General features: G+C 36.0%; 1 protein-coding gene and 1 pseudogene across 3 annotated transcripts in view; one reads left to right on the top strand and one right to left on the bottom strand.

The window, feature by feature from the left end:
* The window catches only part of LOC110769615 (uncharacterized), a 94,346-nt gene extending 82,210 nt beyond the window's left edge, over nt 1-12,136 (top strand). Inside the window, exons 1-2 of one of the 3 annotated variants that reach the window (XR_015832883.1) lie at nt 11,190-11,366; nt 11,544-12,136. The gene's annotated coding sequence lies outside the window, so the exon portion shown is untranslated. Of the gene's footprint in view, nt 1-11,189; nt 11,367-11,525 lie in introns of those variants that run through there. The other 2 variants (XR_015832881.1, XR_015832882.1) reach the window with 2 other exon arrangements.
* On the bottom strand, nt 2,923-3,604 carry LOC148297446 (uncharacterized; annotated as a pseudogene).
* Nucleotides 12,137-19,565: the final 7,429 nt, after the last annotated feature.

Here is a 19,565-nt window from a genome sequence, read left to right as displayed (position 1 = left end):
AATCGTCATAATTGGTGGCCGAAGGAGGGAGCATGCGGTCGGCGAAAATTTGCCAAAACCGGTCCAAATCCTAGCTGTGACGGCGGGGAAGGGCTGGGGTTCGAAGGTGTTGGCGGCCTGGTCGAAATATGGCGTCGGTTTCGTGGAGAGAGAGGAACCAGAGAGCCGAAGAAGACGACTCTGTAACTTTTAGAAAGTTTTGCGCGAACTTGCGCTACAAAGAAACATTTTCGTCGCGCACTGTCAAAGCTGCGTCGTTTTTAGCCCGTCACACAAGGAAATCTTGCGCGACATAAAAAATAAAATGGCGTCGCGCAAAGTGATAATTCCGCCAAAATTTTCACCACCTTGCGTATCGTGAAAACATACTCGCGTCGCGCAAACCCCAAATCATGCACCCTAAAGCCTAAGCCTTGAACCCTAAACCCTAAAGCCACGAAAATTATAACATTGCGCGACGTAGGACAAATAGGGTTTTCTTCGTCGCTCAAAGTGTGGCTGCACGACAAATAGGGTTTTCTTCGTCGCTCAAAGTGTGGCTGCACGACAAATAGGGTTTTCTTTGTCGCTCAAAGACTGCATACGCGACGAAAAGATGTGTCTCGCAAGATGATTATGAAAATTACTGATGAATCATATTAAAAAATCTGCAAGTATTCTTAAATAATATAAATAATTGAAGATGAAAAGGCAACATTTTGAAACATGTGCGACATGGCATGGTGGAAATTTGTCTTCGCGTTCAAGAGAAGTCATGGTTAAAGACTTGAAGTTCAAAAGCTTTTTGATGTGTTTCAAAGCTTTATCATGAGCTGAATATGTTGGAGTGTCATTGATCGATGCATAATTACATATCATTTTGTATCCTTCTAACTTATGATTTGGTTATGTTTTTGAGTTAAACTTGTGCTTTTAATAAGTTTTGTGTTTGTTTCAGTGTAATAAGCTTGAGACTCATTAAATGCATTTTGGAGACAAGTTAGCTCATCGGTGTCTGCAAATCTGTCAACTTCACGGATTGGACTGTACTTGCTCAGGATGAACCAGATGATGAGCCCTACATGATTGGAAAGTTGCAGAAGTCTAGTTCTGGAGCATTTTACGGTTCATGATTCCGAGTCTCCTAGAGGAAGTTATGCAAGTTTTGGCGGCTTAAGGTCAAATTCGGCAGCATCTGCGTTACTGGGCCAAAAATGACATTTGAAGGTCTTTCCGATTTTTTCTTGAGTTGGGCTGCATATGCTTGGAAATATAATTCAAAGGGTTTGAAGATCCAGATTTTTTCAGATTTTTTAGGAGGGAAGATCAAGCCCAAAACAAGCCCACAAGCTGACTGCAATGAAGTCAATTCCAGTCTATTTTCGGCAGTCAACTTGGAAGGCCCAAACCATACACTTGTACTGCTCATATGGGAATACATTCTTCATAAAGGTTGTTCCAATGGGTGTCTATTATGACATATCCAAATTTGAACCCCATTGGATACATATTGAAACCTCAGGCCTTCCTACACCCCCAAGGAGGGAGCTCTCAAACACTTCTCTAGAGCTCCCCTCCCTTCTCTCCCTCAAATTCTCTTAGTTTCTCTTTCTAGTTTTCAATTGTTGTAATGAAATCTTTGTGCTGAAATTCTCCTTAAATTTTTCTTAGTTCCACTTTACTTTTCATTGTTATGTAAATTCTTTTCTTTAGTTTCAAGTTTGATTAGTTTCCAAGTTTCAATTATGGTTTTTGTTCTTATTCATTATGCTTATAAGTTAATATGCTAGTTTGAATGATTGATCACCATTTAGGCTTGCATGTTAGCTATCTTGGTTTGAATTAAGAGTAGACACCATGCTTTAATTCGAATTGAACTATGAATAGGAAGAGTATGTATGGACATTCGACAACAGGGATTAGATACATACTTGGTTGTTTAAAATGTTCTTCTATGCTTAATGGATTCCGAATGCTTAGTTTAGGTTAGACAACAGATGATCAAATTAGGGAATTAGGAATACAAGGTTAGGACCATACACCATGGCTTAATCATACCTTAGCTAGAATCAATCCGTTAATCTAATTGAACTTGGGAACTTATCTGCTTGAGTTATTTTCTTTTCTTTCTTTCTTGTTTTATTTATTTTCTTTCTTGTTTTTCTGTTTTGTGTAGGAAAACTGAATTGGATCATTCAATCACCAATCTCTGTGGAATCGACCTCGCACTTACATATGCTATACTACCGAACGGCTCGTGCACTTGCGAGTATCACAAGTTTAGGATGCAGCTGAATCCATTTTGGTGCAGCTGAATCGACGCAACAGTCATGGAAAGACGCCATGGCTGAATTAACTTAAAAGCTTGATTGAGAGATGTGTTTCAAAATCAAAAGCTTGAATGAGTTTTATGGAAGCATGTTAGACTGAGTCGATAAAGTTTACATGTGTAGTAATTTAATTATATAATAAGGATATATGGATGTTGAATTTGAAGTTTAATGGACCTTCGGAGTTAACGATTTTTGAAGAGAGTAAGGGCCAGTTTGGCATTGCTGTGCTATGAAAATAATCGCTTTCAAATTTGTTGTGAGAGAAATCAGCTGTGAGAGAAAGCAGTTTGGCATTTGGTAAACCTTTTTTTATAATTGCTATTTGTACAATAATCAGTTTCTTAGTGTTTGGTAAATTTTTTTGTGAAAGTGTTGTGAGTTGTGTATAATGACTAAAAAGGACATTATGTTAAATTGGCTTTTCTGTTCAAGTGTTTGGTAAAAGGAAAATCACTTTCACTTTATTTATTTATTTATTTTTGTATTAAATATGTTTCCATCACACCCTAAATTTTATTTTAATTATAAAATAAATAAAGTTTCCATTAAAAATAAATATATTGTAAAAAATATGGTCATAACAAAAATGAAGGTAGTCATAAACAAGAAATCATATACATTTCTGAGTAGATGAACTCATTAAACTTGCGGCTATATGATTTCTCAATGCCTCCATTTCTTGTGTTGCAGGACCATATTCTTGTTGTGCATCAACCTCTATCTCAATCTCTTCCCCTTGAATACTATTTAGGTCATCTTTACTTTCATCAAAATGACAATCACGTTTGGCTTGTCTTCTTATATAGTTATGAAGTGCCATGGTTGTAATAACGATTTTTATTTGTTTTGCAAAAGGATAACTAGGCATGTCTCGTAAAATACTCCATCTCTTTTTTCATACTCGAAAAGTGCATTCAATAACACTTCTAAGGGAAGAGTGTGCATGATTGAATATCTCTTTATGACCCATCGGTTGAACACCCCTACGAAAATCGGGAAGATGATATCTTTCACCTTTATATGGTCCTAAGTAGCCTCTCATTTGTGGGTATCCTGCATCTACTAGATAATATTTTCCTGAAAAAGAAATTTAATTGATTATTCACAATGTAAAATGCTTAAATATAAATTATATGAATTTTTTTTAAGATAGAAATAGTACCATTTGGAGGTTTGGGAAAATTCAAACTTTGATCACGTAAAGCCAATAGAAATATCCTTGTGTCATGGGTCGTGCCTTCCCATCCGGCACATGCGAAAATAAATTGCATGTCAAAATTGCATGCATCCATCACATTTTGGGTAGGTATCCCTTTTCTACCTATAAAAGTCTCAGGATATTTCTTTCTTGAGTGATGCTTAAACTAGCAGCATACTTTTATCACAAACCTGAATTTCAAAACTACGTTGGAATATTCAACACTGAACTCCAACCAACCCTGTAATTCTCACATCATAAACTAAGAAGTTATTATGAAGATAATATAGAAAATTCCAAGTAAAAAAATATAGATTTATGCTTTGGAGGTTGACCCTATTTGCCTCGAAATCTATTTGCCTGTTTCCAAGTAGAAAATTCCAAGTAAGAAAATTCCAAGAAGTTATGACCTCCTCGAAATCTATTTGCCTATTTCCCTTTTCTATACCAATTCAACCAGTTTATAGGAACTTGACCCTATCAGGAAAGGGCCCTAAAACCCAAATAGAAAAATGCCATTCTCATACCAATATGTAATATAGAAAACCAACAGCAGCTACAATTGAAAGTTAAAACCCTAGAAATCAAAGAGAAAGAGGGAACAGGGAAATTGAAAAGAAATATACATGAGTCTTGTTGCTTAGCAATGCGATTCAATTGATCCAACCAGAAAAAATCATAGGTAGTATGGAAGAGAAGGAGATGAGTGATCTCTGTGAAGAGATTGCGTGAAGAAGAACCATGATAGTTAAAACCCTAAAAATTAAAGAGAAAGAGGGAAGAATGAAATTGAGAAGAAATAAACACAATATGCCTCTTACTTAAGTCTTGTGGCTTCTTAGGAATGCGCTTCAATTGATCCAACAAGAAAAAAAATGGAGGAAGAATGGAAGAGAAGGAGAAGGTGCTCTGTGGCGTGGGATAGAGAAGACGCACGAAGAAGAAGAAAGGGTGAAATCATATTGGGGTATTTTTGGAATGTTATCATTTTCATTAAACCTAGCGCTTCCTCAAATATGATTATCGTATAATCAGAAATTGAAAGCAGCTCTTTAGCTGCTTTCCTTTATTGCTTTCTCCCACAACAATTTTTAATAATAAGTGATTTTATTATAGGTTACCAAACGGGCTGGGGTTCTCAAAATTTTAAAAAAATCACTTATCACCCCAAATAAGCAATGCCAAACATGTACTAATTAACTGCTCAATCACTCAATACAACCAAAAAGGAAGCCTTTTGCGCAACGAGACAAAACAAACGCGTCGTGCAATCGTTCCACAAGGTCAAAGTGACGAAGTATGTTTCGTCGTGCAAAGTGAGGTAAAGATTTTTAAAAATAAAATTTTATTTTATTTCTTTTTGTAAAGACTTTGCGCGACAAAAAAGGAACCTTGGTTGCACAAATTCATGAGTGACGAAGTGTGTTTCGTCGTGCAAAGTGAGGCAAAGATTTTAAAAAAAAAAAATTTATTTTATTTATTTTTGTAAAGACTTTGTGCGACAAAAAAACATCCTTGGTTGCACACATTCATGAAAGACGAAGTATATTTCGTCGCGCAACGTATTTAAAAAAATAATTAAAACAAAAAATTATTTGTTAAAATCTTTGCTTGACTTTGACCAACGAAACACAGTTATTCGTTGCGTAAAGTCTTTACAAAAAGAAATAAAAAATAATAATCATTTTTTAAAAAATTCTTTGTTTTTTATTTTGGATGCATAACACTAAAGAAAAATATATTATTGTAGTTCGGATGGGATTTTTGTTAGAAAAATATATTATTGTAGTTCGGATTGGGTTTTCAGTAGAAAATATCTATTTTAAATTGACGATCGAATTAGTTCATTGTATTCATATAGAGTAAAGGAGTGTAGCTGTAAAAAATCATCAAAGTCAAAATCCAAATCATCGTTAAAGTTCTGTTTATAACCATTAAAAGAATGAATGTTAAGTCGCAAATAAGTGTTTTATTTTTTTTAGTATTTTTTAGCAAAATGAGTGTTTTATATCTTGCATTTGTAAAATTTCCACCTATTTGTTTTGAACCGGCTTTAATATTAACTTAATAACTAACATAGTAATAGAAAGACTAATTATTTTTCGTCTGTCAAAATCTGTACACTAACATAATAAAATTACAAAAAATTTCATTTACTATGTTTTACATGACAAGTCGCAAATAAATTGAATTATTCATCATCTGAACTATAATAACCTTCGTTATTGTCGCTATCATCACTTTCGGTCTCCCAATCCTCCTCCTCCTCCTCCTCCTCCTCCTCTATAACTACATCACCGTCGTTGTTAGGGCCCACTGCAACATCGTACCACGGAAGATGACCAAGGTCAATTGTAATTGACTGAATCAGTATTTCGATTGAGGACACTCCTTGTATCTGAAACGGTTCTTGTATAACATTTGTATCTCGAAGTGTTTCCGCATCATTTTCCATTGAAGATTCTAAACGTTGGTTAGCGACGTTGTCGACGCCATTGTCAGTTGGGTCTAGTTCTGGTATAGCATACACGTTCCTCTGATTCATCTTCTGAACAACTTTCCAACCGTTCTCGGCTTTTGGGTCATCTAGATACACAATCTGTGTTGCCATATTTGCCAAAATGTAAGGGTCGTCATCATACCAAGTTCTGTTAATGTTCACAGATAGTAAGCAATGATCAATTTTAACACTTCCCTGCCTATTTGGGTTTGTATCAAATCACCGACACTTAAACATGATCACTTGGTATCGTTCTTTGTAAAGAAATTACACCACACTTGTAAGTTTGCCATAGAAATCAATGTCCGTACTTTCACCTCCACTTGGGACATGGACATTGCTGTTTTGCGTACACAACTTGTCATCTCGTGCAGTCCCCAAAAACTTGACGCCGTTAACATGGCAACCCGAGAACAATTCAGCGCAAATTGGGTCGAATGCCAAGTTATATAACTCTTCACTATAAATGGGGGAATTTGATGATTTGAACTTATTCACCTAATATGATACAAACACACTCACATGTTAGTTTGAGAAAATTAAATACTACAATATATATGTCAAATACAAAACACATATAACTTACATATTCCAAAAACCATCGTGGAAACAATTCACGGTGTTTCTTGGCATACAAATGTGATGGATGTTCTCGCTTCATCATCTCTTCATGCTCATCTAAGTATGCCATTATCTCATCACTGTTGTTGAGTACGAACCAATGGGCTACCTCCATGTCATTTCTGGAAAACAACTCTCCTCGTACAGGATCTCCAAATGGTCGTGCGCTTTGGGCAAAAATAGAAAGTTTCTCATTTCTCACACCTCCGTCATTATTGCGCTGAGGACGATTGAAAGCCGTCTCCACATCTTTTAAACACATTCCACAGAAAGTAAGCGCCTCATATTGAACCCAAGCCTCTATAATTGATCCTTCGGGCTTCGCTCTGTTGCGTACGCTTTTTTTAGCTCTTCGAGAAGCCTGCCAAAATAAAACGATACGATACAAATTAGCAAGTAGCAAGCGTGGGATAATGATGCATACACAAATTATGAAGATTACCTTTCTATTGGATACATCCAGCGATAGTTGACTGGACCAGCAAGCAATGCCTCTTCTGGCAAGTGAACCATCATGTGGATCATACTTGTGAAGAAAGCTGGAGGGAATATCATCTCAAACTTGCATATGACTTGGACAATATCATGGCGCAATTGATTAATGTCTGTCTTTCGTAACGTTTTTGCCTTCAGTTGGGAAAAAATTCTGGACAACAATATGATTGGCTTGACAACATCTTCCGGAAATAGGTGTCGAATACCCATAGGAAGTAGGCGTTGCATAAACACATGGCAGTCATGGCTCTTTAGTCTAGTAAATTTACCCCCATCAACATTTACGCAACGTGCGATATTAGAAGCATACCAGTCGGGAAACTTTACAGACGATACAAACTTTAGAAACTCTTTTTTGTCATTCGGTTTCATGGAAAAAAATGCAAGATCCCTTCTTGCTTTATCACTGTCCCTATTCATCTATAAACCTTTTCGTATGCCCATTCTTTCCAAATCAAGACGAGCTTTGATCGTGTCCTTTGTCTTGCCCTCGATATCTAGAATCGTGCCCATCAATGTGTCAAAGACATTTTTCTCAACATGCATAACGTCGAGATTGTGCCTCAATTTTAGTTTCGACCAATATGGGAGCTCAAAAAACATAGGCTTGTGCGTCCAGTTCAAATGTGTAGAAGGTCTGATCCGACTAACTGTTTTCCTGAACGGAGCAAAATCCAAGTTGTTCCAAGATCTCATCACCGGACCATACTCTAGGTCTGAGGCGATGCTTTGTGTTCCTGTCGAACTCTTTATCCTTTTCCCGCCACTCGTGGTCCCATGACAACTATCTCCGATGACCAAGGTAACAAACTTTTCCAACGTGCCAACCAGAAGTTACATCTTCTTTGCATACAGGGCATGCCATATAACCCTTTGTGCTCCACTTAGAAACCATTGTATATGCGGAAAAATCATTCACAGTCCACATAACTGCTGCCCGCCTTGAGCTCATCAACTAACGGCCGTAAGTAAACATCGATTGACCTGCCAGGATCCTTAGTTATCAAAACAATCATTATCATGTATTCTTTTTTCATGCATTTCCAAGACAGCAAATTATATGGGAATACGAACATCGGCCAAGTATTGTGGTGTTGGTTTAGAACCCCGTACAAATTGAATCCGTCAGTGGCAAGTCCCAATCTAACATTTCGGGGATCAGCAGCAAACTCGGGGAAGCTTCGATCGAACTCTGCACTGTCAATTGGTGTAGGCACGTCATCTTCCCCTTCCTGATTGATGTTGGTCGATGCAAATGGAAAAACATCGTTTATAATATCTATGACTTGTTCATCAGGATCTACAATAGGTTCAATATTGTCCACTCTTGTGGCCCTTGAAGATGAAGCATTGTCTACTAAATGAAATTGAACATTTTCAATTGTCTCCCACAACGTGTTGTTACACCTCCTACAAGAACACCGGATTCTAGTTGCACCCGGGTTGTGTGTCCGTACAAAGTCAATAAAATCCTCGATTCCATCCAAGTATTTGTCTGCGCACCTATTCCCATTCGTACAAAATCATTATGTCACCTTATGGCTCCGATAAGGGCCCTATCACATTCGGGAATGCATAGTCATGTCACGTGATTTACGGCTACATGAGATTAGATTCCGACGTGGATGAATTTCGGCAGCATCTCGATACAGTTCTTGAGGTGTACTGTAGGTATAAAATATCTATGTACCACCCGAAGAACGTATAGAGATGACACCGAAATCTAATCCTGTAGCTGTAAATTACGTGACACGACTATGCATTCCCAAACTGTCCAAATAATGGGACAATTCAAGAATTAATTGGACCGCAGTCATGCTTTCGCATCCATGAGCGAAATCCAACTAACCTCGAACGGGAACTAAGTTTTACAAAAAAAAAAAAATGTACATCAATGTGCATTATTTAACAACATAATATAAATATAATTTCACAAAACAATATAAACATAACAAACTAAGTTTAACATAATGTAATTAAATTTATATTTTTAAAATATAAAACGAAGTAAATATCTTCTTCAATCGTTCTCCACCAATTGCTAATCACATATAATATCCCTATACACAACGAAATTAATGGCGTTAGTATGAATTTATATTAATACTTTTACACTAACGACAAAAAATACTTATCCAACGCACGTAGCAGAGGCAGTGATAGTTCAATTCATGCAGGAAATGAAATTCAATCTGCGTAGTTGAACGCTACCGTTCGAGAAAGAGAGAGAGAGAGAGAGAGAGAGAGAGAGAGAGAGAGAGAGGCAGAGGCAGCTGTGTTTTGTAGTTTCCCTCTGCAATGGTTGAATTCCAATCTGTATTGGACGACGGCTTTTGCGCAACAAAAATGCTTTTGTCCCGCAAATATACGTCGCGCAAATGCTCCATGTCACGCAAGATACAATTTTTTGGCGCGCATGAACCTGCAACATCAAACTTTGCGCAACGAAGAAACAAAATATCGTCGCTCAAAACCTTCGTCACGCTAATGATTAATATTGTCGCGCAAAAGACGATTAAGTGTGTTGTCGCGCTAAGCTCTTCTGCGCGACAATAGTTGTCGTCGCGCTAAGTTCTTCTTAAATTTACTCGACAATAAGACGTGTTGTCGAGCTAAGTTTTCTGGCACGACGACATAAATCGTCGCGCAAGTTTTTACCGCCAAATAAAATTTACCCGGGTTTTTTCCCCTAACTTTGTGTGACGATGATGTGTTTCGTTGCACGAATAGTTCTTGCGCGACTAGGTTGGTCGTCGCTCAAGTTTTGCCCCCAAATAAAATTTACCCGGGTTTTTTTCCCTAGCTTTATGCGATGATGATGTTTGTTGTCGAGCAAAGTGGTCTTGAGCGACGAAGTACGGCGTCACGCAAGTTTGCAAATATATAATTATTATCCACGGTTGTTTGCTCTACGCAGGCTTCGTTTCATCGCGCAAGCCCTTCTTCTGCGATGAAGTTTTGTTTGTCGTGCAAAGTCTTGTCACGCAAACTATAAAACGTAGTAGTGGGTGGAGGTGGTGTTGATGTTCATCAACCAAGGAGGGGTCGAAACCACAACATTTGTGGCAATAGATTTTATGCAAACAAAAGCGAGCGTGTTGGGATTAGCAAAGTTGGCAACAAGTACAAAAAGAAGTCGAGCGTACCATTTCTTCTTGGTTTTCTTGTTCTTCTTGTTATTGCTTCTTCTTTTTTCTTTTATATATCAATGGTGAGTAAGCAAAACAAAAAATGAAGCAAGCGGCTTGAGTGAAAAACATGGCACGGCCAAGAAGAACAAAAATAAATAGTTGGCGAAAAACTAGATTTTATGGGGCAGGTCAAGACTAGACCACAGGTTATGGGGCATAAAAAACTAGATATGGATGGACTTGTTCGTGGCAATCAATTAGTAAGTCAAGACTCAAAAGGTATTTTATGTGGGTGGAAAATTTTCATTTTTCATATTGGTGTTCGTGTTTCTTTCACATGATGGGACATAAAATTTTTTGTAGATCCAAATTGAAATGGTGAAGGCTGCTACTAATATTAAATAAATTATCTTTAGACAAAGGTAATCGCATGATGACAAATGCTAATTAATTATGTAAACTTTATTAATTTCTATTGTTATCATGAAGCGCAATTGTTAAACAGGTTCACACCCACCTGAGCAAAAGTCTTTTACACTTCTATTCTTTATTCAACTTACTAATGGGGTGTAAACTGGTGTTGAGAGAGTAGTAGTGTGAAAGGGTGGACTTAGAGTAGGAGAGGGAGTGTTCGGTTGAGCAATTTTTTCAAGCAAATGGAAGTAAAACGCTTAAAATCAAGACAACTGGTGCATTCACTAGATGGGACCGCCCGTGCATCTATTATCATTTTCTATTTGGATTAGGATTGATTTGGTTTGCCTTAATTTCTATTTGGATTATTGTTAATCTGTAAATATTTTTCATTTTATTTTTAATAAAATCACTAGTAGTTCCTAGGTTTGAAATTAAAAACAAGAACAATATTAGTTTTCAATAAACTATAAGTCATTTTCAAAGAAAAACCTTCTTATTAATTGCATTGCCAGCAGTCAAGTCAGCTGCTCAGTCAATGGAACCTTCTCCACATAAGTACTTACTTATTTGATTGAAACTTATCGATGAAGGCTTAAACAGTGCATTTCTACTGGTTTTAAAGAGATCCATCCTCTATTCCAAACACACATTCAGAGGATAAAAAACCTTTTTTCAGCTTTCATCAATGGCAGGTATGTAAATTTATGTGATTCTATTTGTGCATGCCTAAAGAATTTATGTAATTATTTTACAATAGTAACTTACATTTATTGAAAGATTTTGGAGTATTTCCCCAAAGTTCACTTATTTGAAGATTCTTTTTCATTTTTATCTTTGCATGTATATATCAGATGGATCTCGAACTGAAGCTGAACAACTGAACAAGAGCCCCAAGGAAAAGTCTGGAGAAAGAAATGAACAAGAGCTTTCGCAAAAGGAAAATAGTGAGACCTGGAAGATTCATAGGAATGAAATCAGCTCATCTGAAGGCACAGACGTTGGGGTTTTCGACTTCGGCAACAAATATCATGCAGGTCCTTTTGATGATGTTGATGCAAGGAAGGGTCGAAACTACGACATTGAGGGCAATAAAATAGATTCAAACAAAGGCAAGCGTGTTGGGATTGGTAAATTTGGCAACAACTACTCCATGACGACCGCATCATTTTTTCTGGGTGGGCTTATTGTTCTAGTTTTTGCTATATGTAAGCGAAGCTAGATGTACAAACAAGAAGGAAATATAAATAAGATAAAAAGGAAAGGGGCTGCTGAATAAACAGGCTGGAATTTCCAAGAAGAAAACAAAAACTGAGATGTATGGTTTGGAGATTTATGGCCACTAGAACTCATACACTCGAACTTTTCTCTGAATCTGAATGTTATTTCTCTTATATTTCTGTATTTCTTTTCTTCTTCTTCTACATGCCATCAATATCTTAATGCTGAGTAAGTTTTTTGTTTCTTCTTTGTCTACATGCGATCAGTGCTGTTTCCTCTTGTTCTAGCTTTTTTCTTTATATCCACCTATGAAGCAAGGATACTCTTATTTATAAATTATAATAGGTTGTTGGATATGCCGTTGGATACGATATGCATGGTATACTCTCCGATACGCGTCGGATACGTATTGGACGGACTTACAGAGGCGCAAGGAGGTGCAGTGCACCTCCCCTCGCCGGAAAAAGCTATGGAGTCTGCCGGATGTTGCCCCTTTGAAAGTGCCCACCAACTGTTTGAGCAAATGACTGAGTGACCTTCCTTTTCGCTTCTTTGCTGTGCGCGCATCTCTCTTTTTTTAAAAATAATCCTAGCCAAAACGATGCGTTTTGCACCTGGCCAGATATTTGAAAAAAAAAAAGAAAAAGAAAAAGAAAAAGCAAGATGAAGAAGAAACTTACCTTCCACGCAGAGGAGTCTTGAAAGAAGACTTTAATTTGATTTTAATAATCAAAAAAGGGAAGCCTGGAAGAAGCCTGGCTTGGGCGTCGCGTTGAAGGGGTGTAGGCTCTTGCTGATGCAGCAGACCCATCCCTCTCCACCAAGTTGCAAGTTTGACTTCGAATGTATTTATTTTTCCGTTGTTTTTTCTTCTAGGTTTTTTCCTTCTGTTTTTGTTTTATAAAAAAAAATATATGTCTTTCATTATTATTATTATTATTATTATTTTCTGATTTATTTGTTTAATTAATAATTTGATTTGCATTTTGATTAGATTAATTCATCTACAATTAGCACACATATTTTATCATAAATTATAAATTACTATTGTAACAACTCTCTCTTTGCCCTGTGTATGTGAATAATGGGAGGACTGGATTTTGTTTTGCTGAGGAAGGTGGGGGTTGGATTTTCATTAGCTGGTGATGACGAGGTGGGGAAGCTGGGGATTGGATTTTTTGTGGTTGGAGTGAGGAAGAAGAAGAATTGATAAGCATAGAGAGAGGAAGAAGAACCCTACCCAACCCCGATATCACCACACCCAACCCCTTCCTTCACGCCAGCCCCACACGACAAACCCCACCCAACCCAACCACCACCCTTGTTCATGTTTTCTTCTATGCATTTGTGGAGTAAGGAAGAAGAAGAGAGAAGAATTGAAGTTTTCTTAGATCCCAAATCTAGGATTTTTCAACAAAATTCAAATTTTTTTGCAGCTCGTTTGTGTTTTCTGTTAAATCATAAGTGTGCGGTGATGAGATTATTTGTGGACTAGAGTTTATGATTTGGGTTCTTCTTCCAAAAGTCTGATCTATTCAAAAAAAAAAAGGAAGAAAAAGAATTGATCTGCGTCAGAAGAAGGAAGAAGAAGAGACAAGAGAGTGCAAAATGGGAAGGATAAGGGTTGTCATTTTAAAAAAGTCGTGAGGGTGTTATGGGAAAAATGAAAATTTCATTAAAAGGACCGGTTGTTTTTTTTAAAAGAAGCTTCTCAAAGCTGGGTCAAGCAGCTTTGAGAAACTATTGTGGATGACCCTAGTTTTTAAAATAAGTTGGCTTTCTTTGGTTAACCAAACACTTTCATTTGCAAAACTTATTTTTAAAGCTGCTTATTTTTCAATCACCACAATCCCAAACGCAGCCTTAAGCCCCGTTTGGGATTGCTTTTTTTGGCCAAAAACCTGCTTCACTTTAAAGTTAAGCAGTTTTAGGTGTTTGGTAAAAAGAAAATATTCCGATTATTTTAAAAGCAATGACCTTTTGACAACAGCTTTTAAAAAGTAGGCTCTGGGTTGCTTTTCAAAGCTGCTTTCAAAAGAAGCAGAGATGAACATTTAATGAATTTTTTTAATTCCCAAAATACCATCATTCATTTTAAAAAATAACACCACCTCCACTTCCACATCCACCTCCACCACTTGCACCACCACATTCACTACCTCCACAACCACCACCACCACCACATCCTCCTCATCCTCATCCTCCACCACCACCACCACAACCACCACCCCTCCACCTCGTCCACCACCTCCACCACCACCTCCTCCTTCACCTCCACCTCCACCTCCACAACCACCACCACCAGAACCAACATCTCCTCCAAAACCTCCAAATCCACCACCACAATCACCACCTCCTCCAAAACCTCCAAATCCACCACCACCTCCACAACCAATACCACCACCACCACCATGCTGCCACTGCCACCACCACCACCTCCACTCCATCACTACAACTACCATCACATGATTAGTACATAACACTTTTAACATCATGTCTATTTTATTCATTGTTCACAGTTATAACAATTTTATATTAAAATTTACCAAACGTTTTTTACATTGCTTTTTGTACCAACAGCACTTTAAAAATATTGTTTACCAAACATGGAGCTGCTTTACTTTACAGCTAATTATTTTCAAAGCACAGCAGAAGCAACTTTTTTTAAAAGTGACAGCAATCCCAAACTGGGCCTTAGTCAATTAGTCATAGTATTGGTTGTCTGTTTTTATTTTTTTTATTTTTTTAGCCTTTTAAATATTAAACCTCCCTTGAAAAATTCATGGATCCACCACTAGGTGTATCTGACATTCCGGACACAGGTTTTGGTATCAAATATATATTTTTATGTTATTTAAAATATGTTTAAACGTAGCCTAATTATAGGCTTTAGGTTTTAAAAATTCAAACCTAATACATTGGAAAGCCTTTCCTCATCCCCTCAATGTTTCTTGTATATTACGAAAGAGAAAAGGCAATCAGTTTAAAAATACAAACCCAATACACTGATGACATGTTTACTAATCCGTAATTGGATTAGGAGGAATTGAATTGAGGAGGAGTTGGATTGAGGAGAATTAGATTTCGGATTCCCATTGAAGTTGTTTACTAAACCATATAGATTGAGGGAAGTTAGATTCCGGATTCCTATTGAAGTTGTTTACTAAACCATATGGAATTGAGATAGGAGTGGTACTAATTACTAAAATGTCCTCGTTGTTAGATTAAAGTAGATGACAAATTTGGAATTTTGAAAATTGTGTGAGGATATAATGGGTAAAAAAGATAAATTCCTAGTAGGTTAGTTCTCTAGAAATTAGAATACCACATCCCACACAAGAATTGAATTCCTCCAAAATCAGGAATTCAATTCCTAATTTTTTGTGGGCCCCACTTACTTTTCAATTGCTTGATGTGAAGTAAACGTAGGAATCCTCCATAGGTGGAATTCAATTCCTGATTAGTAAGGTCACTTCCACCCCAAAAGGCAAGGGCAAGGCAAAGGCAAAGCAAGGGTTGTCACTATTCACATGAATAGTGGTAGCCCTTGCATTTTTTGTTTCCACCCCAAAGGGTAAGGGCAAGGGCAAGGGCAAGGGCAATTACTATTCATTTTAATTTATCTTCTATTTTTTATACTTAAACCATTAAGATTTTCAGTTGCCACGTGTCACTATTTATTATAAAATTCTCACCTAAAATTTTAGATAACATTTTCGGTTGCCACGTGTCCATATTTTGTTATAACATTTAGATCTCAAATTTCAGATAAGATTTTCAGTTGCCACGTTTCGATATTTATTATAAAATTCTAATATCATATTTCAAATAAGATTTTCACCCTCTAAAATTGGGTCACGTGTCATCTTTGTCTTCTAAATCCCTCCATAAAATTACACCCTTAACTCAGACCTCTCACACCATATCTTCTCTATCCTTTCATTTCTTAGATTTTACAAAACATATTCTACTCTCTATGTCTAACCTGAGAAGGGTGTTGGAGAGGCAACAGCGAGAAGATGAAGAAATCAAGTGCAGATGTGCTGAAGAAAATCGTGAGTTGGATGAAGAGGAGGAAGAAGTTGTTTTAGTGGTGGGTATGCTCAATCAATCAAGGCAACACCACCGTCGTCATGCCCCGAACGTGGACATACATAGGCTCTCTTGGTGTAAGAAAATTAACTATCCTAGAGTGGTTGGTCAGATTCTGTGATGCAATAGAAAATCTCTACACAAGGGAGTACCTCTACAAACCTACGCCTAGGGACCTTTGAAGGCTTCTACGAAAAGTCGAGGCTCGAGGTTTTCTAGGCATGATTGGAAGCATCGATTGCATGCACTGGCAGTGGAAGAATTGCCCAACTGCTTGGCAAGGAGATTATGAGAATAGGAAGGGCCAAAAAAGTATAATTCTGGAGGCCGTTGCATCATTCGATACTTGGGTTTGGTATGCCTTTTTTGGAGTTGCCGGATCTCAAACCTCAATGTTCTTGGTCAATCCCCGATATTCAACGATGTCTTGAGAGGTCATTTTCCCTAAATTACCACCACTACAAAAAACACTTTGCGCGACGAAATAAATTTGTTGCGCAAAGTACAATTTGGTTGCGCAAACTTTGCGCGACGAAATTTTGGTCGCGCAAGTTCTGTCGTGCAAAGCTCGTAAAGAAAGGGTTTGCGCAACGAAATATATTCTTCGTCACGCAGAGATACTTTGCGCGACGAATGATAACTACTTTGCGCGACGAATACTAAATACTTTGCGCGACGAATACTAACTACTTTGCGCAACGAATATTAACTACTTTGCGCGACGAATTCTTATGTCGCACAAATCTTTGCGCGACGAAATATTCAATTTTTTAAAATTTTTGTCTTTAGATTTTTTTTAATTAAAATAAACTTATTTAATAGTTTGTGCCACGAAATATTTTGTCACACAAGGTTTTTGACATTTTGTTTTATTATTTCTCTTATATCAATTTCATTATATTAATTTATTCAAATTTTTACTTTTTAAATTTAATTTAATTGTATGATTTTATTTTTTTTAATTACTTTAATTTAAATTGACATATTCAAAATAAAATTACATATGAAAAATAGTGGTCAAATTATCCAATATGTATAATATTCAAAATGTACACATAAATTAACAAAGTACAATAATAAAATCTACAAGCCTATTGTGGTGGTAGTGGCAGAGGATATGTTTCGATAGCGTCCAAATCCTCAACTTTAGCCGTCAAGGTCTCGACGATTCCCTACAAAAAAAAAATATATTTTCAAATAACAAAGAAATAGCATAAAATAATAACAAAAAATTGGCATAAACTCAAAACTAACTCCAAAAACACATATTAATGAAAACAATTTAAAATTTGGAGAGAATATACCTTTTGGCAAGATTTTGAGTGAGTGAGAATGAGAGGGAGAAGTGAGTGTGAGAGAATTAGAGAAGATAGTGAGAGAGAGATGTGAGAGTGAGTGAGAGTGAGAGATGATGAAAAGAGAGATGAGAGAGTGAGTGAGAGTGAGAGATAGTGAAGAGAGAGATGAGAGATTAAGTGAGAGGAGTGAGTGTGAGAGAAAGGGTAGGATTTGGGGAGAGGGAAAGAGAGAGGAGAGGTAAGAGTAGAAGACATTGAGAAAATGGGGGAGGAGTTATTTTGATTTTAAAAGCCGTATCACTTTGCGCGACGAAGTATTATATTGGTTGCGCAAAGTCTTTAAAAAAAATTTAAAAAAAAATTCCCATTTTTGGTGCCAGCCCAAATTTTTAGGGTTTTGCGCGACCAAAATATTCCTGCGTCCCATTTTTGGTACCCGCCTAAAGTTTTTAGTATACTTTGTGCGACAAAAAACTATATATTGGTCGTGCAAAGTCTTAAAAAAATTTTAAAAAAATTCCCATTTTTGGTACCCGCCCAAATTTTTAGAGTATACTTTGTGCGACGAAACACCATATATCGGTCGCGCAAAGTCTTAAAAATATTTTTTTTTAAATTCCCATTTTTGGTACCCGCTCAAATTTTTAGAGTATACTTTGCGAGATGAAAAAATATATTGGTCGCGCAAAGTCTTAAAAAAAAATTCCCATTTTTTGTGCCCACCCAAATTTTTAGAGTTTTGTGCGACGAAAATTGGTTTGTAGCGCAATATTTATAAAAATAATTGTTATGAATAATAAAAAATAAAATAATTGTTATGAATAATAAAAAATAAAATAATTTTATTTTACGATTGAAAATATTAAAAATAAAGAAATAATTTAGTTTAACAATATAAAATATAAAAATAAGTAAATAAGGGTTAGGCGACGAAATATTGATATTCATTGAGCAAAGTTTTCAAAAAATAATAAAAACTTATGAAAACAACTATATCTTAAAATTTATAATGTATAATTAAATAAAAATATTAATTGGTTGCCCGACGCATGTTTACATTATGACGTCGTGCTATTGGTTTTAAAATATTTAAAATATTTACACTAGTGGATACCACAAAATCTTATGTTATATTTAATAAAAGTATAAATAAACTCTTAATTGTTAGTGAATATTTTTTTTTTGATAGCATATGCATTCTACGAAACTAGTTTCAACGATCCAACCGTCAAACTTCTTTGTTTATACTTCAAGATCATATACGCCAAAAATCGAAAAAAATAAACATTCAGAGATCAAGTAATGGGACAAAACATTTCGAAGGTTATAAACGAAAAATCACGATTTAACGGTTATTTCAACTCTGATTTTGATGGTTTTTTATAGCTACACTCCTTGACCCTATATGAATACAATGACTGAATTTGATCTTCAATTTAAAATATTTACACTAGTGGATACCACAAAATCTTATGTTATATTTAATCAAAGTATAAATAAACTCTTAATTGTTAGTGAATATATTGTTTTGATGGCATACACATTCTACGAAACTAGTTTCAACGATCCAAACATCAAACTTGTTTGTTTATACTTCCAGATCATATACGCCAAAAATCAGAAAAAAATAAACATTCAGAGATCAAGTAATGGGACAAAACATTTCAAAGGTTATAAACGAAAAATCATGATTTAATGGTTATTTCAACTCTGATTTTGATGATTTTTTACAACTACACTCCTTGACCCTATATGAATACAATGACTGAATTTGATCTTCAATTTAAAATTTACACTAGTGGATACCACAAAATCTTATGTTATGTTTAACAAAAGTATAAATAAACTCTTAATTGTTAGTGAATACATTGTTTTGATGGCATATGCATTCTACGAAACTAGTTTCAACGATCCAATTGTCAAACTTGTTTGTTTATACTTCGAGATCATATACGCCAAAAATCGGAAAAAATAAACATTCAGAGATCAAGTAATGGGACAAAACATTTTGTAGGTTATAAACAAAAAATCACGATATAACGGTTATTTGAACTCTGATTTTGATGATTTTTTTACAGCTACACTCCTTGACCCTATATGAATACAATGACTGAATTTGATCTTCAATTTAAAATATTTACACTAGTGGATACCACAAAATCTTATGTTATATTTAACAAAAGTATAAATAAACTCTTAATTGTTAGTGAATATATTGTTTTGATGGCATACGCATTCTACGAAATTAGTTTCAACGATCCAACCGTCAAACTTGTTTGTTTA

The sequence above is a fragment of the Prunus avium genome, chromosome 1 (assembly GCF_965620075.1).
Source record: "Prunus avium chromosome 1, drPruAviu1.hap1.1, whole genome shotgun sequence".
Classification (NCBI taxonomy): domain Eukaryota; kingdom Viridiplantae; phylum Streptophyta; class Magnoliopsida; order Rosales; family Rosaceae; genus Prunus; species Prunus avium.
Note: the sequence above shows the minus strand (reverse complement) of the source record. Positions and strands in the feature narration are given on the sequence as shown.